Raw genomic sequence first — 27,231 nt, 5'->3', positions numbered from 1 at the left:
CGGGTGTTTAGAAACACAGTTTGAAAGTGAAATAATAGTTGAAGAGAGGGAAAGAGTAGGTCTGCTGGAGAAATGTGGTGGGATCGCCCAGCATCCCAGAGGACTCATTTGCAGTTGGTGTTGGTGTAGAGTGACACCATCTGGCTGTGTGCACTTTATCCCGTGCCCAGGTGCTCAGCTGTGGGCACAGACACAGCTACGGTGGGTGTCCTCTGAGGGTGGGGTTTGGCAGAAGGGTGAGCAAGGTAAGCTTAGAGCCTTTGGCAAGGCTGTTATGGAGAGTGTGTAAGGTGGCTGAGTAAGAAGGGATGTGAAATGACACTTTTGAGGAGGTCCTAATGGTTGATCCCAGTGAAGGGGATTTTAATAAGGAAACTGAAGATGAGGCTATTTTTGTCAAAGGGCGGGATGTTTGACTGGGCCATGGGTGATTTGGGTGGCGTGGAGGAAAGGTTCATTGGAGGTGAGGCAGTGGAGAGAACAGAGACAAGGTGTCCAGGGGTTTGGATATTCAGGTCACCCACGCTGGCTGCAGGATTAAGGGAGGAGAGAGACTTTCAGCTGGGGTTCAGATGAGGTAATGGGCTTGGCTGTTTCTTAACAGTTTAGCCATTTCCTCTAAACCTCCTCACCTCTGGTTTCAATGGACATTCAGCTGGGAGAGAATATTTAAATGACATGGGGCCCACCTCTCTTTTGGTAGTATGTCCTGGGAGTGATATTTTATCAGGAAAAAATATGTCTTTTATCACTTTGTGTTCCTACAGAAAACATAAATCAACTTAAAGCTCTTGAGTTTGTAGCATCTTTAATTGCTGGACTAATTTGGTGCTCCTTTGCCTTACGTGGTCATGTTGCTTCTGAAGGTCACTGACAGGGCAATCCAGACCTTTGAGAGAAGGCCACATTCGACTGAGTCCCCTGTGGCTGCCACTGTGATGAGCTTGGAAGGGAGGGTAAGTAGGGAGCCATTTTAGAGACATCTGTTGTCATTGGTAATGTGTGTCGTGCTTTGGCTTTAAAAGCCGAGCAGGCCCACCAGTCTGTAGTTTAGAAGCAGTAATCTGAGAGCCCGAAAAATGCTTCTCTGAATGGTAAGGTATCAGAGCCAGCATTCCGTATCCTTGAGAGGGAAAAAGAGTTTGAAAGGCTCACCAGAGAAAAACAGCACTTGGGTTGTATAATAAGATGCTAAATTGGATAATCTCAAAACATCCGAAGGTCGTGATAAAAATCCTCATCAAGTAATCAAGATGCACAAGCCTATAATCTCTTAAAAAAAGAGAGAGAGAGAGAGAATTCAAGCATGCAGGCTTTCAGATCTCGCATCTATTTATTACTGATTCTGAAAAGATTAGGTAAATGACAGAGCCAGTGTCCATGTCTTCAGGCTGAGCACGATGAGGAAAGATAGTGGGAGAAATCCCTCGGTGCTCAAAATACCAGCCGCAGAATGAAATGTTTTGCAGCCTAGAGGGCTCTGCTGCGAGCCAGCCGCTTACTGTGCTCTCTGAGGTCAGTCTCCGTGTTCTTCCTCAAGGACCTGTTTATTCCCCCCTACTCTGCCCCATCCTGGTGCCTGTCTTCCTCTCTCTCCATGTCTCATCCATTTTTCTCTGCCCGGTGAGGCCAAAACCAAGTCCAGCATGATGCTAGATCTTTCCTGCCTCTGACTCCTTTGCGTTTATTGTTTGTGTAATTTGGTAAGTTAGCTCTGTGATGGGTTTATAAATGGTTAAGGTCATAAGAAACCGTGGATTTTTTTTTCGCCCCTCAAACTAGTCCCAAGGCAAGAATTGCTTTACCCAACACAAGCTCCTTCAGACCCTGGAGCATTCAAGAGGCAAGACTTGGGTTCTCTTATCTGGGCCTTTAAGGAATTGGGTCATTTTTCTCCCACAAAGGGAACACAGAGTTGCTGATGAGCATTGCATGTCCTTGACACCTGCTGTTTTATACCGTTGTACCCAAGCAATAGTTCGTGTGTGTGTGTGTTTAAATTTTATTTTATTATGTTATGTTAATCCCCATACATTACATCATTAGTTTTTGATGTAGTGTTCCATGATTGTTTGCGTATAACTCCCAGTGCTCCATGCAGTACGTGCCCTCTTTAATACCCATCGCCAGGCTAACCCATCCCCCCACCCTCCCCTCTGGAACCCTCAGTTTGTTTCTTAGAGTCCATAGTCCCTCATGGTTTGTCCCAAGCAATAGTTTTGGCCCTGCCTTGATCCTTTTTTCTTGCTCTCAAAATAACTAAACCACCTGCTTTGTTCTTAGCATTTTTTTTAAAAGCCTTAGTTCATTCTACAGATGAGGCTCCTTGTAGCTGATACATTTCTCCTGTGCTTTTGTGTACATCTTTAGGTGGTATTGTAAAGCTTGTAAAGTGGAAGATGAGGTGTAAAGTCCACCAAGCATTGCTTCTCGAGCTTGACAGAGCAGAAGGGGGCTGAGTTAAATGGCAGCCAAAGAACTCTAGCCTCCTGAAGATTCTTTAGGAAGTCTCTGTTGAATTTGCAAACTGCTAAGAACAGTGCCGGGCATGTAGTAGGCTAGTAATGGTAGCTATTCTTATGGGGCCTAGGCAGCTAGTCAGAAAGATCCCACACTGAACAAGTTTATAAATTAAGAACTTAGCTCCTGCATGAATTGAACCTCAGCATTTTCATATCTCAGTAGTTGCCTACACTTAGGCCAGCCAAAAATAAAAAGGGGACCTGAGACTCGGAGTGTTCCAGCTGGCAGGAAACAGAGCTCAGCATCCAAAACATGATATAGAGGGAAGCCAAGGCTTAGAAGCATTTGGTGACCGTCCCCAGGCCACACTGTTTATATTGGCAGGTTGGGACCAGAATGCAACTCTCGGGGCTCTGGAACTTGGATTTTCCTACCACACCAGGGTGTGTGACTCTGAAAAATCACTCTTGAGAGAAGAGTGTAGAAAGACAGGAGGGAAGGGATAGTGTCCAGAGGGTGCCCTAATGCTGGGCATTAATGTCAAAGAAGAACATAAAATAAAGAGGTTTGACCCCCTGATGTTTTATCACATTACTCTTCACTGATGGCTAGCTTCTACATCTGGTCTTTTTAAATTAAATTCTGGGTCAGTACTTTGAAAAACCAGGAGAGCTTGGGGTGCTAGGGATAATGATAGCTTCCCCTGGTTTGAGAATGCATCTGGCAAAGAGTAAGACGGAAGAAGAGCCTGGGCTCAGAGAGGCCCCTGGGCCTCATGGGAGGTCTGTGGTTCTGGTGCATTGCTGCCTGGGCCTGGGGTAGGCACTCAGTACGGAGCTGTGTAAGGCATGAGCTGCATGCCAGTGAGAAGCCACTGGCGGAGGCAGAGGTGTGAGATGTACCCAGAATTTCTGGGAGTCCTGTTTGTGTACACTGCAGGAAGGATGGGAAAGTAAAGAAGTAATACAGCACCCTGATGATAGAAGAGAAAGGCATACATACAAAGATCGGGCTAACAATGGGTTTTCCGAGTTTGCTGAGATGGGTGCAGTGTGTAATTGTGCTGTGTGGTACAGGGAGGTCCTGTAGTGCCTCCCCTGGGGAGAAGGCCTGGGGTCACCAAAAGCATTTGGACAGCGGGAAAATTCAGAGATGGATGATTGAGCAGACAGAACAAATACTGAATTGGAGCTGGTAGATGGCAAGCTAAGGATCAAAGCCAGGCACTTGAGCTTCCCAGTCAGAGATCTCAACCACTCTGCCGTCTGCCCCTGCTGAGCTGCCCGCTGTGATCTCCACTCTGGAAGGCTCTGCCCTCAACCAGGAAGTCCTCCTGTTCTCTCGTGTCCCTCGGGGATTCCGTAGAGCCCAGTGAGTCATTGGGATGCATTATGGCCCAGGGCCACCCTTAGTCAAATGACCATGATATCTAGGTTCTCCTGGAATTCTGATCTTTGAACACATTTGCATCCTTTTCTTCTGCCGTCAACTTTTTATCTTGGTAGCTAAGAATCAACTGGTTTTCCCTGCCCTCTGGAGATTTTTTAGTTAAACTGGGCTCAACCCAAAGCCTTCTGGTGATCCCATTACCTCTTGTGCCTTCCTTCCTCGTGGCTCCCCCTGCCTCTGAGCCTCTGAGTCCTTAAAGACCTATCTGTGTCACTCATGCCCATCGCAGCACTTCTCTCCACCCGGACTTCCGGGACCCATTTCATCCCTTCAGGTAGGCTTTAGTGAGGACTTGAAGAGTCACAGTTGGACCCAGCAGATCTTTCACCAGCTTTACTGGTTCTATCCCTACTTTATATTCTTTCTTCACTCGAATATCAGAGTTCTACCCACATTGGGGCAGCAGTGGGACAGGGATCCCTCACTTTATGTCCTAACAACCAGCCACATAAATAATGGTTATTTTCCAAGAATTCCGGTGGGTAAATTACATGCACTTCAGCTTGGGTGCAAATATGAATCAGAGATACTACTTTATACCTAACATCTAATTGACTACACCATTGATTATGCCGTTACAGGAATATTTGTATTCCTAATAAATGTTTACTGCTTGCTCAGCTCTGTATGGACACTCCATCTGGACAGCACTCACCTCAAATTTCTTTTCTCTCTCATCTACCAAACTCTTTTCTTCACTGTAAGACATAACTTTGCTTTTACCTCTTATACCAATTCCCATGTTTTTAGAGCCTGAAGCATGTGTGAAACCCATTCTATCTCTCCTTTCTTACTCCTTGTACCCTGGAATGTATTGATTTTTTTGGTTTTAAGTTTTGTGCCTTCCTAGGTTTATTTTATGATTTCAGCAATCCTTTTCATATGCTCTTAATAAGTTCACAACCCAGGAATCCCCCTGATAATACAAACACACCTATCATTTTCTTTTGAGTAAAAGTAGTGTCTGATGTGCAAGTATTCTTAAGACTTGTGTTCCTTTTTCTAAAATGGTGTGAATTTTTCCCATTCTTTTTTTTTTAAAGATTTTATGTATTTATTTGAGAGAGAGAGATAGCAATAGCAAGAGAGAGCACAAGTGGGAGGGAGGAGCAGGCTCCCCGCTGAGCAGGGGGCACGATGTGAGACTCAATCCCAGGACCCTGGAATCATAACCTGAGCCAAAGGCAGATGCTTTACCAACTGAGCCACCCTGGCGCCCCTCCCAATCATTCTCATTGGCATGGATTATCTGAATGTTTTGTTTTGTTTTTTTTTCTCAAAAGAGCCATGAGAGATTTGGTGTCTTCGGAAACTTGATCCCCAGTACAAATTTTGGGAGGATCAGGAAGTCATTCTCTCATTCTGCGAATTGCCTAGGACTTCAGAAACGGTGAGATTCTTTGCAGGTTCTAGGAGTTAGGACTCCGCTACCACTCATGATTGGCACAAACTGAAGGGTAATCTAATTCCATCTTTGTTTTTCTTTTCCTAGAGAAAAAGTTAATTTCTGTTCTGGGGAAAATAGAAAAGTCAAGATTTCATATAGATTACAGTATTCACTAATGAGGCTGAAGAATTGGAAATTTGTGAAATCTTTGTGTCCTGGTGGAAAAAAGAGGGAAGAGTAGAACAAAAGTATGTTAGGTTATAACAGCAATAGTGGGTAGCATTTGTAGAGCATGTATGTGATAGGTACCACACTAAACATTTTCCATTTTTCATCTCAGTTATTACAGCAGCCCTGTGACACTTCCACTCTCATCTTTATTTTGGAGGTGAGAAACCTCTGACACACAGAGAGGCTGTACAGCTTGTCCAAGGTCACATAGCTAATAAATGGCCGATTAGTGATTTTTAACCTTGGCAATGTATCCAAAGCTCACACTCTTAGCTACAAGGTTACACTGCCATACATTGAGTCATTTTGACTTTCACTGTGAGTACAGCCTCCCACAATATATGTAAAGCACATGAGAAGTGGCAGTTTCAGCTTTTTTTCCCTTGTTGTTTGTTTATTTAATAGCAAGGTTAAAAAAAAAAAGGCAGTATGCAGTCTAAATCAAGTCTTATTAGACCCGAGTGGAAAACATAACAATTATCCATGCCAAATTTCCAACATTTTTCTTTTTTCATGTTCAATGTTTTAATAGTCACTGATGCACTTACTCTTCCACTTATTTTGTAAGTGAAATAACTAGAGCTAGCATCAGGTTCTAAGTTGTTGTCTACTTCTTGAAGAATCTTTATCTGAGCGGAATATTTTCTCTAAAAAAGACAAGAATCCATTTTTTGTTTGTGGGACACATCTTTGGAGAATATGGTGTTAACATGCATAGAGTCTTGGTATTAAACTGAACCCTCCTTCTCCTTCTTTGAGCTGGTAGAAGGGCACAGATCAGGATGGTAGGCAGAGCCTCTGGACACAGCCCCTTCATTGGGTGCCAGGCATCCCTGTTTGCCCCCACCTTCCGGAAGTTGAGGTTTTAGAAGGAACTTAAGAGATCTCCTTGAGCTGGGTTTTCCACTTATGATTTTTTAAAATACCAGTTCTCCTTTATTTTGTAGAGGAAAAAATAAGAATATCTCCCCCTTCCCAAATATAGAAAGGATATTCTTCTTCTTTTTTTTTTTTTTTAAAGATTTTATTTATTTATTTGACAGAGAGAGACACAGCGAGAGAGGGAACACAAGCAGAGGCAGAGGGAGAGGGAGAAGCAGGCTTCCGCTGAGCAGGGAGCCCGATGCGGGGCTGGATCCCCGGACCCTGAGATCATGACCTGAGCCGAAGGCAGATGCTTAACGACTGAGCCACCCAGGCACCCCAGAAAGGATATTCTATTGCTTTCATAATTCAATTTAAAAATTCCTCAGTGATCGTTTTCAATATTTTCTTCATTATTATAATATTCTTTTTTACCCCAGCCACAGAAAGGGTCATAGAAATATAACAAATAAAATACTATTACTTATAAATAGCTATCTATAGAGCTTTGATATTATAAGTGATTTTAAAAATAAAGTTTATTAGGTTTCCTTCCATGTTTAAAATAACTACGAAAATTTGGAAAATTCAGAGAGTAGAAGAAAAGCAAACTCTCATAGTTCCTATACTCATGAGGAAAAAAAAAACCTTTCTGTTTTCATATATTTTCTTTTTCTATGAAGAGTTCTTATACCTTTTTCTGTGTCGAGTTTTTGTTTATATTTCTTGGTTATGATCATACTGAAAATACAATTTTGGTTCCTGCTCTGTTGGAAAGATGTCTCTGATTCAGAGACAACTGGCTCAGGACTTCTTTGCCGACTCTGCCCTGTGCCAGGTCAGCTTTGCAGATGTTTGACATGCTCCCTGAGTATGTACCTAGTGCTCCATACCTCGTGCTCCATGCCACTGGGTGCTGGGAAGCAGAGTGCCCAGGTCCTGCCTGTGGGTATCTCAGCGGAATTGCTGGAGAAGAAAACATTTTTGTGGCTACTTTTGTTTTATTATTTTGGTATGGAAAATGTAAAACATACACAGATGTAGAAAGAATATTATAATGGACCCTGTATGCATTCCTCCTAGCATCAATAATGATCAGTTTGTGGACTTGCTTCACCTAGACCCCCACCTCCAATCCCCGACCCTGGATTATTTTGAAGCAAATCCCTGACATTCTGTTATTTCATAGCAAGTATTTCTGTACACCTCTCTGAAAGTAAAGACTCTTTTTTTTTTCTTTTAGTACTGTAATATCATTATACTTTAAGAACTTCTGATATAATTGAATATTTATTATCTAGTCAATGTTCAAATTTTCTTTTTTTAAGATTTTATTTATTTATTTGACAGAGAGAGACACAGTGACAGAGGGAACACAAGCAGGGGGAGTGGGAGAGGGAGAAGCAGGCTTCCCCGCGGAGCAGGGAGCCCGATGCGGGGCTCGATCCCAGGACCCTGGGATCACGACCTGAGCCGAAGGCAGACGCTTAACAACTGAGCCACCCAGGCGCCCTGTCAGTGTTCAAATTTATCTGTTTTCCTTGTTATTTTTCTTTTCAGTTTGTTTGTATCAGGATTCAAATAAGGGCCATACATTGCAGTTGGTTGACATGCCTCTTCAGTCTCTTTTAATCTATAGGCTTACCTTCCACGATCTTTCCTCGCAATTTATTTTTTGCCAAACCAGATCATTTATTCTGCAAAGTTTACCATAGCCTGGATTTTGCTGATTACATCCCATGGAGTTAAATGTTAAATGTTCCTCTGTTTAACATAATCCTCTAGAGACCATATTTCTTGTGAACTGATAGATACATCTAGAGGCTGGATCAAATTCTTCCATTTTTTTTTAGATTTCATTTATTTATTTGACAGAGAGAGAGACAGCAAGAGAGGGAACACAAGCAGGGAGAAGCAGCAGAGGGAGAGGGAGAAGCAGCAGAGGGAGAGGGAGAAGCAGGCTTCCCTCTGAGCAGGGAGCCCGATGCGGGGCTCGATCCCAGGACCCTGGGATCATGACCTGAGCTGAAGGCAGACGCTTAATGACTGAGCCACCCAGGTGCCCCTGTTTCCATATTTTGTCAAGAATACTATAATGAGTGTGTTGTGTACTCCCATCAGGAGGCACTTAAATTAACATAAGTTCAGTGTAAATAAAGGCTGGGAAAGTAAAAAAAAAAAAAGGAGGCGTGTATGTGTGTGTGTGTGTGAGATATGTTGATATGTTCACAGTCAACAGCGATTGTTTCTGCCTAAATCCACCAATTCATTATGGGTTTCAAAGTCTTATTTCATTTCAGTCATTTCTTCATTTATCTCCTAGAATGCTTCTATAAAGACAGACTCCTGCTAGTCAGCTCTTTGGTTATCCCGGGATACAGTTGGCTCCATATCCAGCTAATGAGTAATATTCTCCAAAGGTAACCATTGAGAGAGGCAGAGACAGACACAGACACAGAGATTGCGGGTGAGGGAGGAAGGAGAAGTATGTGATTCCCTAAGAATTCATGAATTCAAAAATATTAGTGTTTCAATTCATTGCATTTATTCTTACTGATACTAAAATTATCTCATCTTTGGCCAGTGGGAGCCCTTCTGTGTTGGCTCCTGAATTTTTTTTTTAATATGATTCAACTTCTTTGACCACTTCCCTGCTTTCTATATGTTAAGATATTCTAGGCTAGCGATTCTGAAAGTATGGTCTGAGGCTGCTGGGAGTTTCTGAGACCCTATTAAGGGGTCTGTGAAGCCAAAACAATTTTTATAATAGTACTAAGATACCATTTACCTCTTTTACTCTCATATTCTCACATGTGTATGGTAGAATTTTCTAGGGACCACATGTTCCCACATGGGAGTGTGTGTGTGTATGTGTGTGTGTATTTTGTTTTCTAGAATTTTCCAAGATGAGCTCTTAGGAGTCTTCAATAATTTTTTTTAAGATTTTATCCATTTATTTATTTGAGAGAGGGGAAGGAGAGGGAGAGAAAGAGAGAGAGCATGCACACTCTCGCAGAGCGCGCACACGAGCCGGGGGCTGGGGGTGGCAGGGAGAGGGACCAGCAGACTCTCAGCTGAGCATGGAGCCCCACACAGGGCTCCATCCCATGACCCTGAAATCATGACCTGAGCTGAAGTCAGGAGTCAGCTCCCCAAACGACTGAGCCACCCAGGTGCCCCTGGAGTCTTCAATAATTTTAAGACTATAAAGGCGTCCTAAGATCAGAACACTTGAGAACTGAATCACTGGTGACCCTATAAATTAGCTTCCTTTTTTTTTTCCAGTTTTGTTTTTATGTGTGAGTGGTCTGCTCCAAGTCTCACAGCTAATAAGTAGCAAAACCAGAATTTGAATCTAGATGTTTGTGCAGTATTTTCCCCCATAAAATAGAATCACTGATGTCCAAAAATTGATGATTAATTAAAGCTTAGAAGCTGTAAACACTGCCTGCTATGCTAGACATGTACATTTTAGGGGCCACCAAGTAAAATTAGCAGTTCTTTTCCTCAAATGGAATGGCCCTCTGAAAGGGAACAGCAGATGTAGAGGCAGGATGAGTGGTTGCTATAGCTCCATGGTATAATGAAAAACAATGCACTGAATATGTTGTTTTTCTGGTCACAGTAGGGAAATTCAAGACACAGCAGTAACTCATTAGAGTGTTAACTTTTGAAGATTTCAGCCATCCGGAGAAAAGCCTGCATGGCGTGTGGAATTCAGTAGCTCATGTATTTCTCACTTATTTCTGAACCCAAGATCCAAATGACTGCTTGACCATGTAGCATAGAAATGCTTTTTTTCATCTTGTAGTTAGTTGAACCAAATCCTGCAAGAAAGCATCCTGCAGTTTCCAAAGCTGAATAACAGTGCCTTAAGCCTGGGACTCTCATTTTCCCCTCACTGAATAGTATACAAATATCTAAAAGATGGCTACTTAAAACCACTGGATTTCACGGTTCTTGGTCCTCAGGGAAATCCTTATTTTGTTTCACTCTGTTGATCTGAACTTGGTAATTCGTCTTTTGTTTACCATTGCCAATAAGTGTAGCTTCTCTTTGGTAATGAGGATCATTAACTCATTTCCCAGGCACGGGGGAGAATTTCCATCATAAGAAAAGGACTTGGCTTTCTGAAGTTAGCAGCCTTAAATAATGGACTTGAGTATTTACACACACGTAAGAGGCACCTGACAGCCTCAGGTGCCATCTGGAAAAGTGTCATCAGATAGGAAGCTTGGATCAGAACCCACATCACCATTCAGGTGCTTCATAATTACTTTGTGGTTCAGTGTGGGAATGAGGCAAAGAATAGGTCAAGGGTTTCAGAGCTCCTAGGAAAATACAAATTTCTTTGTTGGAGTAGATATTAAATACTAAAAAAGTTTTTGTGTTTATGAGCAAATTCATTTTTCACTGGAGCCTTGTTTGTTATTTTTCTCAACATTAAATATGTCACAGTAAACTGATTTAAATACCTGCTTTAGGTGACCTGTTGCATTTAGATTTATGTACTTGGAAAGTCAGATGCCTGGGCTTTTCTAGCAAGTCATCTTGACTTGGTGGAAGATAGTTTTAGAATACATGGAAGTCCGTATGAGGTGCAAAGGTAGTCTTCCATGGGGATGGCATTACAATTGGTCATGTCAAAATTTTCTTTTCTTTTGTATTTGTCACTGACCAAATTGCAAAAAAAAATTTTTTTTCTTTTGGTTCATGTTAAGTTCACTAAACAGCCTGATCTCCATGTGAAAAGCATGCAGTGAATAATGATGCGAGCCTCGAACTTAGTGCTGGGGAATGCCAGGAACTTGGGATACTGGAGGAAAATGACACCGCCTCTGTGTGCCTTGGTTTCCTGTTTAGAAAGTTCTGCTGTTCATAAGGGCCCTGAAGTACTAGGAGGAAAGGTGCTTTGCATGTGGAGTTTTCCATAAAGTGCAGTCCTAACTAAAAGTCTGGGTTAAAGGTAGGTGAATGCTTTATAAAACATGTTTCACGTATGTATGAACTATTTATTAGTTTATGTCTCATTTATTTACTTAGGTATGAAGTAGCCCCAAGCAATTTGAATTCTGATTTAAAATTCAGGTTTTGTCCATTTAATTGCCTTCTTTCTCTTAAGGGCAAAGAATATAAAGGCTTGGGAAGTAGAAATTGGAATTGCTTTTAATTGCCTGAACGGGTTTACTAGAGAAAAAGTTTTATTGAAGTGAAAATGAGGGCCAGATTATTTTTGTTCTTCCTCTGCATCTACTAACAGGCAATTTTGGAGTAGTCCGTAAATCTCTTAGAAGTCTAAGCGGGGGTATCCATCACGAGGTGAGCCATGACTTAATAACTCTTTGTGACAATTGCCTCGGATAAAAATCATAAAAATAGTGAGAATTCACAATTCCAGGAATACATTTGAAGGTGGAATCAGTTATACAGATGATTCCTAAAGAATATGAGGCTATTTCAGAATATCTCAGAGACTCTGAAGACCTCCTTCCTCCCAGCTTTGCCAGATCTCAGTGAGCCACTGCTGGGAGGTTGTGTTTTGTACCTTTCAGGTGTTTTAGAATTAATACCCATCTGCAGTTAGGCTGATGTGGAGATTAGGAATAGCCTGTCGGAATAGCATTTCTCTTTGAAGAGTGCCACTCTTTCTAGAAAAGATAAAGAATGGCATTGCATGATTTGTGGCTCAAACAGTAGCACTCACTGTTGCTGAATTTAGGACTGTGTCATGTACAAGTTTCTGGCATTTTTCTTTGGTTCTAAATGCAAGGGTGTGTGTGTGTGTGTGTGGTGTCATTTTGCCTAAAGAGGCTACATATGGGTGCTTTGGAGCCCAGTAACAAACCAGTGGGACTGGGAAATGGGCACTGCTTAGCTGAGGGTCAGAGCCAAGTTGGAGTGAGTTCTCAAAGAGTAAGTGACACTGTGGCCATGCCCTGTTCCTCAGTTGGTGGGAGTGGACTTGTTGGGTTTCTGCTTCACCAAGGGAGGAGAGCTTTTCTCTGCATTTGATTATGCTACGTGATACTGTGGAACCTGACATTTGGGGGCTTAGATCTGGGAAAGAAATGTGTTTCGATCATTTATTATATAGTTTTGTGTAATTTGTATGATTCTTCTCCCTTTTACCTTGAGAGACAAGTAGGAAAATGGAAAAGCAAAGAACCCAGGTGGTCTGCAGTTGAGATTAAGAGAAAAACATCTCTAGGAAATCAAATAAGATCTGAAGATGTATGTTTCAGTTTTAGAACTTCAAATATTAAAACCCAAGGATCAAGAATTCTCCACTTATTGAACAACTTTAAAATTTTATTTTTTCATTGCTGCCTGCCTTAACTTGATGTGTTGTAAAATGTTATAGTTGTGTGACGTTACTCTGAAGTCAAAACAAGTTAACTGGAAATGATCTTAGCTATCATTCAGTCCATCCTTAGTATGTTGCTGCTGAATCCGGTAACTTGCCATGGAAGTTCTTAGTCTCAGAATTTTCCATGCCCAGCACTGGCTTTAATGCATAATACATACTGGCTGGCTCGTGCACTGACTGGGGTAGTACTTACTAAAAATAAACCAAAAAACCTTGAAGCAAACCTCTTGGCCAGAGTACATTTGCAGAAAGTCTTCAGGGAAAGGTCCAAAAGTATGGTGGAAAGTGTTAGAGCAGCTCTTCTTTTTGGGATTTAAAAACTTTGCCATTCTTCCATGAGTTGCTAAATCCTAATGTCTACTATTCTAAAAACTTCTGATGTGTAAAATTTTCTGTATGTATACAAACTTTTGATGTGTAAAGTATCTTTTTTTTTACACATTCTCAAGGCTGGGAGTATCTTTTACCATTACTTTGGGAGTATTATTTAATTACTGTTTGAGAGTCAACAGAAGAATGAATGAGTAGGATCATTATTGCCATTTAGAGACTATTCTCCATATGCCAAAAATTAAATAAAACATGGATTTTAAAGTTCCATCAAGCAGTAGCTTAGCAAATTAGTAACATTTCAGTGATTTCTTTTGGCTTTCCATTTACTTGTATTAACACTTTTCAATAGAATTTTAAAGACTTCTTTATTATATTAATTACATATGTATTAACATATATAGTCATATACTGTATAATTATTATATAGTATAAAAGTGGCTTCTGAGATCTCTTTTTGAGATATTCTATTTCAAAAGTATATGTTACATTATTTCATTATTATGGAGGAATAATTGACATATAACAAATATGCAGTGTAGTACTGTACATGCTGTACATTACAGCTTCGTGACTTATTTATTTTATAACCGGAAGTTGTACCCTTTGACCCCCTTCAGTCATTTTATTCCTCCCCCCACCCCAAGCAAGCACTAGTCTGCTCTGTATCTGTGAGCTTGGTTTTTTTTGTTTGTTTGTTTTTTTAGATTCCACATGTAAGTGAGATCATACAGTATTTGTCTTTCACTTAGCATAATGCCCTCAAGGTCCATTCACATTGTCACAAATGGCAAGATTTCTTTCTTTTTATGGCTTAATAGTATACCATTGTATATATGTACCACATTTATTCATTGATCCATTGATGGACACTTCGGTTGTTTCCATATTTTGGGCTATTGTAAATAATTTTGGCTGTTGTAAACATGGGGAGGGGGGCTGCAGATATCTTTATGGGTTAGTGTTTCCATTTTCTTCAGATAAGTACCCAGAAGTGGAATTGCTGGATCATACAGTAGTTCTATTTTTAATTTTTGGAGGAACTCCCATATAACAATCAGTGATTTCTTAACAACCTAAAGTAATTTATCAGAAAGTTGAGAATTTTAACTTGAACCATTTTTTTTTCTCTTTTTAAATGAATTGTGGCTATTTCCCACGGGTAGAGCTGGGTCCAGGGTCTGATCATTTTTTTCATGTGGTGCTCAGGCAAATTTGTTTCTGAAACAGACGGAATTTCCCATCCCCCTGTGTGGCTTCACACCTTGGATGCTAGTGCTGGCTCCGTGGCCAAGACTCTGAAGTGGTTCTTGTCTGGTGAATGGCTGCCAAAAGTGAATCCAGTCCTGAAGATTCCTTTATTTGGGGACTTAAGATGGCATGACCACTACTTGAGCTTCTGGAAACCCTGCTCTATGACATAAAAAGTGGCTTGTCAGTGAGACCTCTTTTTGAGATGTTCTATTTAAAAAGAAAGTGAGTATTCTGAAGCGTTGCAGGGATAATTTATTTTGCAGCTAAAATCTTCCTATTTAGAGAAAAGAATCCAAGTATCTTCTTTATTTCATCCATTCCCTCCACAGATGTCTACTGAGCACTTCTAATGTAGCAGGCGGTGTTTGGGGTGCTAGACGACATGCCCTCACAGAGCTTCCAGTGGAGGAGATGGGCACACAAATAAGCTAAACATGACAGATGGGGATATGAGCTGTGAAGGAAATCAAAACAGGGATGGGAGGTAGGAGGAGTGCCAAGGATGAGGGACCCATATGAGGACCAAGGGTCTTGTGCTAGTTATGGTGACTGATGGGACCCACAGGCATGAAATAGCACAGTTCTTTCCACACTGTGGCTGATTGTGCTGTCATAATCACCGCGAGCATTGTCGCTGTCGCAGCCAGATTGCATTCACCCACACCTGTTAGCAAGGGTGTGTATGGAATGAGTCAGACAGCTGGGTGTCCTTAGGGGGACACATGCAGAGGACTTAGTAATGACCAATGAAAACATAAAATGACTATATTCATTCAGCAAATGTTTACGGAATGATTGTATATACAAGGCATTGTGGAGGACAGCAAGGTAAATCACATATACCTTTCCAGAAGAGCATATAATCTGGTGTTCGTGTGTGTGGTAGGTCATTTGCATGTCATTGATTTAACATTTGAAGTGAACTATGGAAGGTCCATAACATGCTGGTTTGTCACTTTGCCGAGGTGTGGTTTTTAGTCAGGTCTTCTGGGAGGAAGGTGTGCGGTACTAACCTGGGAGTGTGTTAGCCAAGGGCACAGTGTCCACATTCCAGCAGAGGGTAGTTTCTGTGCATTGCTTAATGTGTAAAAGGCCGTCAAAGTGAAATACGCTTTCTTTGGGAAGGATTGATCTCCGAAGGAAGCCAGTTTCAGGTACCGTAATAAAAGTGCAGAGTATGATATGATGCTTCTTAGCCGGAAATGGAATCAGTAAGGGTCTAAAGGAAATACTTAGCATTTTCCAACCTTTATGTGGGAATTCATAATGCTGTACTAGCATTTGTGAGCTTGGACATGAACCCAGTATGAGCGCACTACTTGGGTGAACCTTATAAGGGCCCTAATGGAAGTGTGGACACAGGAGAACTTATCTCCTTTGTCTGGAGGTGACTGTCTTGGAGGAAGCTAAGCAAAGCTTCTTCAGGAGCTGCATCATCTGGGCTTTAATACGAGGTTATTCCCTTTCCTTCAGAAATGAAGGGTCAGTCATCTTTGTGTGAAGGTCCCGGGCATTTATTATATAGATGGGATCAAAAGTTTACTGTGTAAAAAAAATATATTTTATTTTATATATATATATATATATATATATAAAATAAATATATATAAATATATATATAAATATATATATATAGTATATAAAATAAAATACTATATAGAAACATTTAATACTACTTATATATTTTATATATATTCCCTTCATATATCAAGGGAAAGCTTAGAGGAGGAAGGAAAAGCCACAAAATACAGTGGCAGAGGCTGTTGGCTACCCACCAGAATCCATGATTTCTTCTTCCTGAGCCCACAGCAAGAATACATCTTCCAGGGGCACCTGGGTGGCTCAGTCATTGGGTGTCTGCCTTCGGCTCTGGTCATGATCCTGGGGTCCTGGGATCGAGTCCAACATCAGGCTCCCTGCTTGGCGAGAGGCCTGTTTCTCCCTCTCCCACTCCCCTCTGCTTATGTTCCCTCTCTTGCTATGTCTCTCTCTGTCAAATAAATAAATAAAATCTTAAAAAAAAAAAAAATACAAAGAATACATCTTCCAGCCTCCCTTGCACTTAGGTATAGCCATATGACTGAGTTCTAGCCCATAGTATGACCATAATGAAGATGGCTGAGCCCATCAGCCTCAATCCGTGTTTCAGTGTGAGGAAGATGAATACCTCATCCTTTCCCCAAGTTCTGAGGTGTTTGAGCCAATGATGCATTTTTGGTCTATTTGAGCACTGAGTTGTCTTCCCTAACTAATACCAGCACTACATGTGGTAAATGAGAGAAGCGAAGACTATAGTTTCAGTGCCTTAGTCCTATTTCACTGGGGATATTGGACCCAGTTGTTTCCACCTGAATGGCAGAATCCACACTCTTGGATGATGATGGTTATTGTGCTTGTAGGTTCCTGCTGTGAGTTTATTACTGCACCCACAGTTCATTGCTTACAGATATCTGTGCTCCTTTCTGTACCCCCAACAGCTGAGGGCAGAGTTCAGGGGGTGCTAGCTGATCCCTGATTTTTCTTTCTTCTTCTCCTCAGATATTTTAGTGCCTGCCTTGTACTAGGTGCTACCAGGAATACCTGGAAGGAAAGAAACATGAACTGTAACTTCAAAGAGCTAACAACTCTAGTTGACCAAACTGTTTCAAAGGGGACTGTCAGCTGGAGGTAACAAAAACCCCAAGTCAAATTGCTTAAACAATAAGCGATTTTTTCAAGAGCTGAGAAGTACATAGGCTTTAGGTGCTGTTACTCTATGATTCTTAATCCAGTAAGATTTACCCCTGAAATTTATTTTAGGTAGTCAGCCACAAAAGTCCAGTATGCGGTCCTACCTAGTATTGCCTTCCCTCTCCTCGTGTCTATAATTCTAATACGGAACATTTAGCAGGTGTTGCTGATTGTCCAGAGCAAGTTGACTGGATGCCTTTTTCCCTTGAATTCCATTGAGCTGGGCCCACAGTGGAAGAGTTGTCAAAGTAGTTAATTTACCGAGTATTGCGAATGGTAGATAGTGAGATGAGGGAATTAGTGTGTGTAACCTGAGAAAATCTTGTTCACTGTATTTTAGTTTCAGCAGATTACGTGGCCCACTTCATTTGGCCTATCACTGCATTTCAAGTTGGAATTTGAAGATCAGCAGTGTTCTTCTTCTTTAGCTCATTACCAATCTCCCTCTTCAATTTGCTCTATTATTCCCATTTGTCCTTGTTACTGCTGGCTTGTCCCTGGTACTGTCTTCTGAGATGGTATGCTCCTTAGAGGTAGGCACCACACTTGAGTTATCTTTGTATTCTTTCCCCAAGTCCCTTACCCAAGAGCATAGCACAGTGCTTTATATATTATGTGTGTCTCAATAAGTGTTTGATGAATTGATTACTTAAATTTCTTACACTGGAAGAGCTTCTTGAGCTAGTTTCATGCTTGGTGAATAGCGCTCTCCATGGCTAGCATCACTTCCTGCTGCCATTGTGTTGCTCTTAATTCTTGTGATGTTTCATCTTGTTTAACTTTGTGACCCTGACCTGGCCTTGGCCAGTAACAAAAGTCACCCAGCATGAGGTTGAAGAGGGAAAGTGTTGGCATGGTAAATGGTTGCTGCGTGAGTTAGTAGGGTGTGTCTTGACCTGGTCCAAAAAGTACTTAAAGGACTCATGTCTGGTGGATGATACTGAGCCACATTCCTATGATTTCTTGGCAACGGAGTCATCTCCTGTGATATGTACTGTATTGCTCAACTTAATAAAAGAACAACAGATTAATCTTTTTTCTGCCTGGTAGCTAGATTTGTATCTTAGGTCTTATTTGACTTACTGAAGGTTCTGGAAAATATTTTGAAAAGAGACTCGTAGACATCCGTAATTAAGGCTTATTTCTCCTAATAAAATTAGAGCTGAAATCTTTCCCTTGGGGATTTGTTATATTCCATCATAATATTATGTTAATGTCAATAGTGGTAACAGAACAGACAGATGACTTAACAGGATTTAGGACACTGAAGGCTAGGAAAGAAGATATTTTACAGGAAGAGTGTTCCACTCTTCTTTGTGATTACGGGCATATCTATTCCTTTGAGCTACAGTGGGATTATATCAGTGTTTTCCTTCATTAGAGCTAACAACTAGTCTTTCCTTCCCCACCATCTTGAGAGGTGACTTTGAAAGAAGCTGGCCAGAACTTTTCTCTGATCTTGCTCTTCTCACTTGTTTTGTCAATTTATGAATCTTTTGCCAAAAGTCAATGAAATAGAAGATCATCTTCACATTTTTGATTGGCCTTTGCTCTTAAGAATCTATGATATGAACATTTCAGTGCTGATTTACTTGTTACTTAACTTTGACTGCCTTTGGGAAGACAGCGGAACTGTTGTTTCTTTAACAGGACTTAGAAAACTGGAAGAACTCAACTGTAGAGATTTCCTTGTCATAAATTTTAAGTATTTATGTTGGAAATATGGAGCTGATTATCTTCTCCCAAAATAGTCTGTGTTGATTAACAGTGAAGGAGTTAAAATTTTCTGCATCTCAATTCACTGGACGAAATTATATTATAGTGGCCTAAAAGTATGGGCCCAGTTTCATCTACTTACAGGATATAGTTTTAGAGAATATCCTCACCAAGTATCCATATTTTGGGTTACAAGAAAAGCAACTAGTTTGTAAGGTGAATCGTTCACTGCTCTCTGTAACCTTGACTGGTGGTGTGAGCCCACCCTTCATAGTGGCTTTAATGATACTGTTGCAAGGGGTAGCCTGGGAAAATAGCTAAGTGACTCTACATGTACGTTTTAGACCCAAGACCTAGCAGAAGGTGCATCTTCAAATAGGGACTAGTGATGAAAAAGTTCAAGGAGATGCTTTGCTGTGAAAGATAATACTACCTTCTGCCTATGTCATAGTCACTGTGGTGGAAAAAGAACATAAATCATTATTCTAAAGGCCCACTTCCCTCACTTCCTATCAAGTGATATAGCATGTCCTGCATTGAACAAAAAATTACCAGGTATGCCAAAAGGCAAGAAAAAGCACAGTCTATAGAAACAAAGTAACAAGCAAAACCAGACTCTGATATAACAGAGATGTTAAAATTATCAGAAAAGGAATTTAAAAGAACTATGTTAAGGGCTCTAGTGGAAAAAGTGTAAGACCTGCAAGAACAGATGGGCAATGTTAACAGACAGATTGGAACTCTAAGAATCAAAAGAAAATGCTAGAAATCAAAAACATAGCAAGAGAAATGAAGGATGCCTTTGATGGACTCATAAATAGACTTGACACTGCCAAAGAAGGAATCAGTGAAGTTGAAGATCGATCAATAGAAACTTTCCAAACTGAAATGCTAAGAGAAAAAAATAGAACATCCAAAGTCTGTGGGACAATATACAAAGTTGTAGCATATGTGCAGTTGGAATGTCAGAAGGAGAAGAGAGAAAAGAAAAGAAATATTTGAAGTAATAATGGTTGAAAATTTTGCAAAACTAGTGACAGACACCGAACCACAGGTCCAGGAGGCTTAGAGATAAATACCTGAGGGTTTTTTCCCCTGGCACCAAATATGTGATCCCCCCCAACCCTGCACCAATTCTCTAGCTCCCTGATACCAACTGGGTATCCAGTAATTCAATTCAATTCTGACACCAGTTCCTGGTGTTAGCTTAGACTCCACAGGTTAAGGGCTCAGTCCCACAAAACTGTCCCCACTTCAGATGGCAGCCACAAACAGGGTACTCAGGCCACCCACATTTCTGCCAACCAACTACGTATTTGGAGGGTCCCATGACCCCTCCCCCCTAAGTTGTATAATTTTCTGGAACAATTCACAGAACTCAGGAAAGAAAGTACTTATAATTACCAGTTTATTATAAAGGATACAACTCAGGATCCGCATAATGAAAGAGATACACAGGGCAGAGTGTGTGGATGGGTCAGGGCACCTAGCACAAAGCTTCCATGCCCTTTCCATGAGTGCCACCCTCCTAGCACCTCCACCTGCTCACCAAACTGGAAGCTTTCTGAATCCATGGTTTAAGAGTTTTTATGGAGGTTTCATTACATAGGCATGATTGGCTAAATCATTGGCCATTGATGATTCAACTCAGTCTCTAACCTTTCTCATCCCTGGAGGTAAGGGGGTGGAGTGCTGAAAGTTCCAACCTTCTGATCATGCCTTGGTCTTTCTGGCAACCAACCCAAATCCTGAACCTCTCTAGGGGTCCACAAGAGTCACCGTAAGTTCAGGTATTGTTGAAAGGGGTTTGTTACGAATTACAAGATACTCCTATCACTCAGGAAATTCCAAGGGTTTTTGGAGTTCTGTGCTAGGAACCAGGACAAAGATGAAATATATATTTCCCATTTTACCACAGTACTCCTCTCCACACCCCAGACACAGTTAGGCATAACTTATTCATACTGCAGAAAACCAAAGAAGAAGAAAATTATGAGGGAAGTCAGAAGAGAAAAAGAACACCTTACCTATAGAGGAACAAGTGAAATAACTACAGTGGCTTACTCATCAGAAACCATGCAGGCAAGAAGAGAATGGCATGGAATCCTTAGTTTATTGAAAGAAAAGAACTTTTTCATTATAACCAACAGTATTTATTGAGTGTCTGTGCTATCATCTGGGGTATAAAAAAGACTAAAACATGAATGCTGCCTTGAAGGAGCTCACAAGTGGGCTAAGAAAGAAACTAATGGGATGAACAAGATATGGTATTTAGTGGGTAAGAATAAAATGTTACAGGAATCTAAAGGGATTAGATAGGACTCATGGGTAGAGTGCTCAAAGGAGGTGACATGTTAAAAAAAATTTCTTTCAAGGTTTATTTATTTATTAGAGAGAGCACAAGTGGGAGGGGCACAGAAAGGGGGAGAGAATCTCAAGCAGACTCCACACTGAGCTCGGAGCCCCAACATAGGGCTGTATCTCAGGATCATGAGATCAGGAAGCAAGCCAAAACGAAGAGTCAAAGACACTCAACCAACTGTACCACCCAGGTGCCCCAGAGGTGACGTTCTTAGATTAGACAGAATGCCTTCTTTCTCCATGCCCTACCACTACCCAACAGGACTCCAGTTAATAAGAGCAGATTATAGCTAAAGGACTTGTAAGACACAGACAGTCTCTTAGGAGCAGTACCTAGCAGAGCCCGAAGCTGAGAGGGGAGACAAAAACAGTACACTGGAGGAATCTGAAGCCTCTGGCACAGCTGGTACAGCTACAACAATCGTAAACACAGCCCAACTCCTAGCGAGGGAATACTGTTCTATGACTGGGTCTGTGTAGAGAACAGTGACTTAGGTGTTAGGACAAACATGCTAATATGTTAGCCTGTTTTAGGTACAAGTTACAAATGTTTTCCTGCTTATTAGTCTCAGGGGACATCACCATATAAGCCTGATATAATTTCTTTAAAGTTTTGTAGAATATACTTATAATTTTTTTTTTAAACATCTGGATGGGTTAGGCCCTGGCAGTTTATGGTCTATGATTTGGTAACTATCAAGGCAGGATGTGAATCCAGAGGCAGAGGCTCTTTTTCTCTCTTGTAACAACAGACTATTTGAATGTCTGTCTCTCTACCCCTGCCTTTGAGGATTAGATTCTTCCCACCAAGGACTTCGTTGATGAATGGCCTGGGTAGAATGCAAGGAGACTTAAGGTCCCTGTCTTAAAATAATTTACCACCTGTATGAAATGAGTAAGGATTCATACATAAAGGACATTCTGGTTGTATGATTTTAGGAGTTATTAACTATGAAGATAACCAAGTTGCCTTTCATATAATATGTAACTTAAAGGGGTGCATGTTCACAGTGTAAGAACAAGGAACATGTAGAACAGGTTGAAAGCCTTTTTTTGGTTTCACCCATAGGCAGTAATATTTTTGCCAATTCTTGGAAGTGGCCAAAGATGAGCTTCTTATCTCTTGAATATTGAAGACCATCATTTTAAGGATCATTCTTTGAATTTTTAGGTATGGTAACACAGTACTACTCCAAAATGGTTTTCTACTAAAAAACAGAAACAAACCACAAAAAGGCAACTCTTGGAGGTCGCAGCCTGGATCTTAGCAATATTTACATCCTCACTATCTGCCGTGCCTGTGGTAGATGTTTATTAAAGTCGAATTGTTTGGCACAGTTTTGTGAGTCCAGACGGCCCAGAGTAGCCAAGCTTTGTCTATTCATAGAGTTCTATCAAGAGGTCACGGTCTCTACCCAACTATAGTTATTCTTCACTAACATCCAACTTGATTGAAAGAGCTTTTGTTTTTCTTAGGTTAACAGGAGCTGAGAGATTTTTTTTATAGCTATCAAGAAGCAATTTTCCCTTTATTCCCAATATTCCTGCAATCTTTAGATCAATCACTAAAAAAACCACTTCAGAGCTCACTTCTCATCTCCAACTCATGCATAAGAACATATTATTTTGACATTATTGAAAGAAATTCATTTTTGCTTAAAAGAGCCTCCCCCACTTCCTTGACAACCTTATACAAGATGATCAGCCTCATTAATAACCTTCGAAATGCACATTTTAATAACATGCCATTTTTCACTTATCAGATTGGCAAAGACTACTAAAACTGATAACACCCACTATTGGACAGGAAAAGGTAATCTCATACACTCAGGGTGGAGGATTAATTACCATTAGTACAATACTATTGAAGGGTATTGCATATACCTATCAACATTCTAAATATGTATCGATTTCTAGCAATTCCTTCATAAGTATTTGCACTGATGCACAATGAATGTCTGTTGTATTTTATTTTATTTTTTTTACCATTGAAAGGTTGGAAAGAGTGTGAATATCCATTAATAGGACAGTGGTCAAATATGACACATTTGTGTAAAGAAATAACATATCACATTAAACATTTTTTCAGGCAAAAAAGCTGCAGTACTTAAAACATCTCAACATAATTGAAATTTATTTTTTTCTTTGTGTGAATTATATATTCATAGGAAGAAGTCTAGAATGTACAACATACTATTAATAGTTGTCTCCCAAGGGTGGGTTTATAGGAGCCTTTTATTTTCAACTCTATGCATTTTTTGTTGCTTTTGCAATTAAAAGAATTATAACTATTTAAAAATATATGTGTAGTGCTTGGGCATGGTACATTCCACTCTGGATTGGGGATACAAAGATGCCTCATAGTGAGATTTGATACTGATCTCAAGGAGTTTCTGGTCTAGTCAGTGAACACAGGAAAACAAATATATCCCATAATATCTTGTGGGTACTCTGATAGAAGCTGCAAAATATTCAGTAGGATTAAGGGTTAGTTTGATTGGATGGAGAAGGAAGAATTGGGCATAGAAGGGAGGAAGAAAGTGTCCATAGAGAGGGGGTTTGAGCTGAATCGTGAAAGATTTGCTATTTGATCTGGAATTTGAGAGGTGAGTAGATGGCAGAGGGAACAAGGGAGAGTAAAGGTGTGGAGGACTGTGTCAGGTGTGCATTTGGGATGTACTGGGAGGTGTACTGGCTGCCGTTGGTGAGCACCTGGAGAGGCGAGTGTTGTTATGGGGGAGGGGGTGAGAACCATGCAGACGGACAAGAGGGGTTAGGATTCTGGCCTGTGAGTCGGGAAGTTGCTCCTTCCTGCTTCTGCCCCGGGGATGCTGTGCGAGTTTAGATGAAGTCATTTCTGCTCCCTGGGCCTCAGTTTCCTAATCTCTTCATTGAGAGTGTTGGACTAGATCCGTGACCTCCTGTGCTTTTATTTTTTCCTCTTTTTCTTTAGAAATAGAACCTTTTAGTTGAAGAAATTATATTTTACATTAGGAGCAAATAGAGCAGATAAAAGTGGAGCTGTGAGCTATTGTAGTTGGCAGGTGGGAAGTAATGATGAGGCTTCTCCCTGTGCATCCTCAGCGAGGCTTCTGTGGGGGGACCAGGGAGCTCTGGCGGAAAACCCCAGCCAAGCAGAACACGAGAGCCCTTTCAGGTCTGAAGACTATGACTGTGTCACTAAGCTCTTTTGAAGTCCCTGCTTCCTTCCCCCTTAGATTTGTTTCCATCTTGGCCTAATTTCTTCTTACCCCTGGTTCGGCTGCACCTCCGTGTTTAGTGTCCTTTCTCATCAGACCTAAAATGCTTCTCTCCTTCATGCCCATCTTCTTGCCATTTTTCTTCTCTCATAGCTCTGATTCCTTATTGATTTTTTTTTTTAATTTTCTTTAATTTGTGTGAACAGGCTGGCCTTTTTGGGACACAGTGGAAATTATTATAGGTAACACTTGTTGAATGCCCACTGTGGGTGCTGTTGTAAACATTTTGCGTAAATTATCTCATTTCATCCTCATGACAGGCGTTAATTATGAGGCAGGAGGTGTTAATTATGAGGCAGGTGGCATTAATTATGAGGCAGGTGTTAATGTCAATATCTTATTATTTTTATATTTATATAAAATATAAATTTTTATATTTTACACATATATAATATATAAAAAGTATACATATATATTATTATATATATAATTATATTATTTTACAGATGAGGAGACCAACACAGGCACAAAGAGGCAAATCATGTGATAAGGTCAAAGAGAAACAGTCATTGGAACTATGACTCAAGCACAGGCAAGCTGGCTTCAGAGCACTACCACTTAATCATGGCCTAAACCTTTTTACTTTGTACTTTGATGTCTTTAGCTGTCTGTTCTCAGAAAGGGTGTATCCCCATTCATTCAGGTGTCTTTGTGTGCCCCGGGGCTGTCTGCTTCCTTTCCCTCCCTGTCCCCTTTCTTCCCTTTTTTGAAAAGAAAGAAGCAAGGAAGCCCCATGTGATGCCAAGAATGAGACAGTTAAGATTTAACTGAAACTCACAAGAGAAGGGATTTGGGGACTCTTGTTTTAAATGGATTTCTTGGGATGTGGCCAGGGAAACGCTGCTGAGAGATTCAGGTAGAGCAAGCCCACTTAGGCTGACAGTTGCATGTGTACCAAGGGATTTGGTGTGAGTCAGGAAGGTGGGGAGAGAAAGGGGCAGGGCCAGGCATTTGATCCATTGTCAAAGTCAAGAGATAGAATATTATTCCCATTTTTTATCATTACTTTTCTACCCTGAAAAGCTAAACCACTTTAGTGAATGATTTCTTCTTTTGTGTTGATACGCTATTTTAACCGTGTGCCAGGGTAGTCCTAATATCCCCTGAAAATAAATAAGGAGAAATCTGTGCCATCATTGACTTGTGCTAAGTATATTGTTGTTACCAAGAGATCAAGGGAAAAAAAGTAAATGATTAACCAAATTTCTAAGGACTAAAACCTTTGAACTGCAAAATGTTGCTATGTTTACTCAGCAGAAACAAGTCTGCTCACTGGCCAAGAAGCATTAAAAAACATTAACCTAGAAGCTTTTGGCCAATGTGTGACATATTTCATCATAAATACATTTCAAGTATTGAAGATATGTTTTGAGAATTAAAATTCATATAGATATGTTACTGTGACCCATGAAGTTACAAAGCTATAGGAAAACTTAGCTATTTCTCTATTTGGAGTGGGAGAATGGGTTCCGAATATGGAAACACATCTCTAATTTATATAGTAAACCTATATAGAAATCAATACAAAGATTTTCACCTCATCAATGCACTTTCCTTTCTACTTACTGTGTTCTGAAAGTAATGTTCAGATTTATAACCATATTTGGTTTAAAGCAGTTTCTAAAATCTGGTGTGTGTGAGATTTTTGAAAGGAAAGCAGTATAGTAAGTTTATTGGGATCTCAGTATACATTTTATTTTAGAACAGATGTTGGAAGCAGGCTAAGCCTTCTAAAAGGGGAGAATATGAGCTGATAAACATCCAAAGGAGTTTAGTTGCTATATTTCTAAGTAAGCTTTATCTAGGTGGTTGGCTTATGGATAAATCCCAAAGATAGAAGTTTTATTCCCAAGAAGCTTATTTTCCAAGAGCTACTTGAGAATTTGGATGTCCCTAAAAGAAAAATAAATCTTTTTATCTATTTTGTTAGGGAGACCATGGAAGTTCAGGAAAATATTTTCTGTAAAATTTCTACAGTGCCAGAAATTGGGTCTAATGGCCCAGTACAAAATTCTATCTTCTTAAAGAAGTGTTTCCAGATCTCCATAGTGGGAATTAATCTGTACTTTCTCATTTGTGGATTCATGCATTCATTCAGCAGACTACTCTTGAACACCTACTATGTGAGATTAAAACCGTGAACAAATTAAACATAGTGCTCATCTTCCCAGAAATCTTGGTTTTGCGGGGAAAACAGAGTAAGTACTCAAGAGTTACTAGGCAGCATCATTACTGCTATACCGGGTGCATGCAGATCTGGGGAGACTTTTTAGGGAAAATGCTTTCTAAGCTAAGCAGAAGTTAGTTAACTAACTTCTGGGGAAGTTAGGGGAACAGAGAAGATTAGGGACACGATATACAAAACTGAAGCACAAGCCTCCTGAAGGGAGTGAAAGTGGTACAGTGGTTCTCAAATGGAAAGGCACTCAGAAGGGGTGGGGCTTGGAGCATGAGGGAGGGAGGAGGTAGTGGTCAGAAGGGAACCTGGAGAGAGAAATAGTGGCTCTAGAACCCTGAGACCCTCATCAAACCCACTCTCCTGATGGCAGTGGTGAGCCATTGAGTTGATGTCAGATGTTCTATAAAAATCACAGTCGTTACTATGTACAGAATGTACCAGAGGGAGACGTGAGGTCATCGTCGTCCAGGGTCCAAGGGGTAAGCAACCCAATCCCAGAATACCATTTTTAGGGTTTATCTCCTGGGAAGCAAGTTCTGTCTCAGTCAGGGTCCAGGCAGAAAGTAGACACAATGCTCATATTTCAAATTGGACACCCAGGGTTTTAGAGGGCTGAGTGAGTAGTGGAAGCAGAGGTAAC

At 40.6% G+C, this 27,231-nt stretch overlaps 1 protein-coding gene across 3 annotated transcripts in view; it reads left to right on the top strand.

The window, feature by feature from the left end:
- The window catches only part of STXBP6 (syntaxin binding protein 6), a 242,185-nt gene that overhangs the window by 26,284 nt on the left and 188,670 nt on the right, over positions 1–27,231 (top strand). Inside the window, exon 1 of one of the 3 annotated variants that reach the window (XM_032404854.1) lies at positions 5,196–5,302. The exons of the other annotated variants lie outside the window; for them this stretch is intronic. The gene's annotated coding sequence lies outside the window, so the exon portion shown is untranslated. Of the gene's footprint in view, positions 1–5,195; positions 5,303–27,231 lie in introns of those variants that run through there. 3 annotated transcript variants of the gene reach the window in all.

This window comes from Phoca vitulina, unplaced genomic scaffold, assembly GCF_004348235.1.
Source record: "Phoca vitulina isolate PV1807 unplaced genomic scaffold, GSC_HSeal_1.0 scaffold7, whole genome shotgun sequence".
In the NCBI taxonomy this organism is placed as follows: domain Eukaryota; kingdom Metazoa; phylum Chordata; class Mammalia; order Carnivora; family Phocidae; genus Phoca; species Phoca vitulina.
This window is presented reverse-complemented; position numbering and strand designations above follow the sequence as displayed.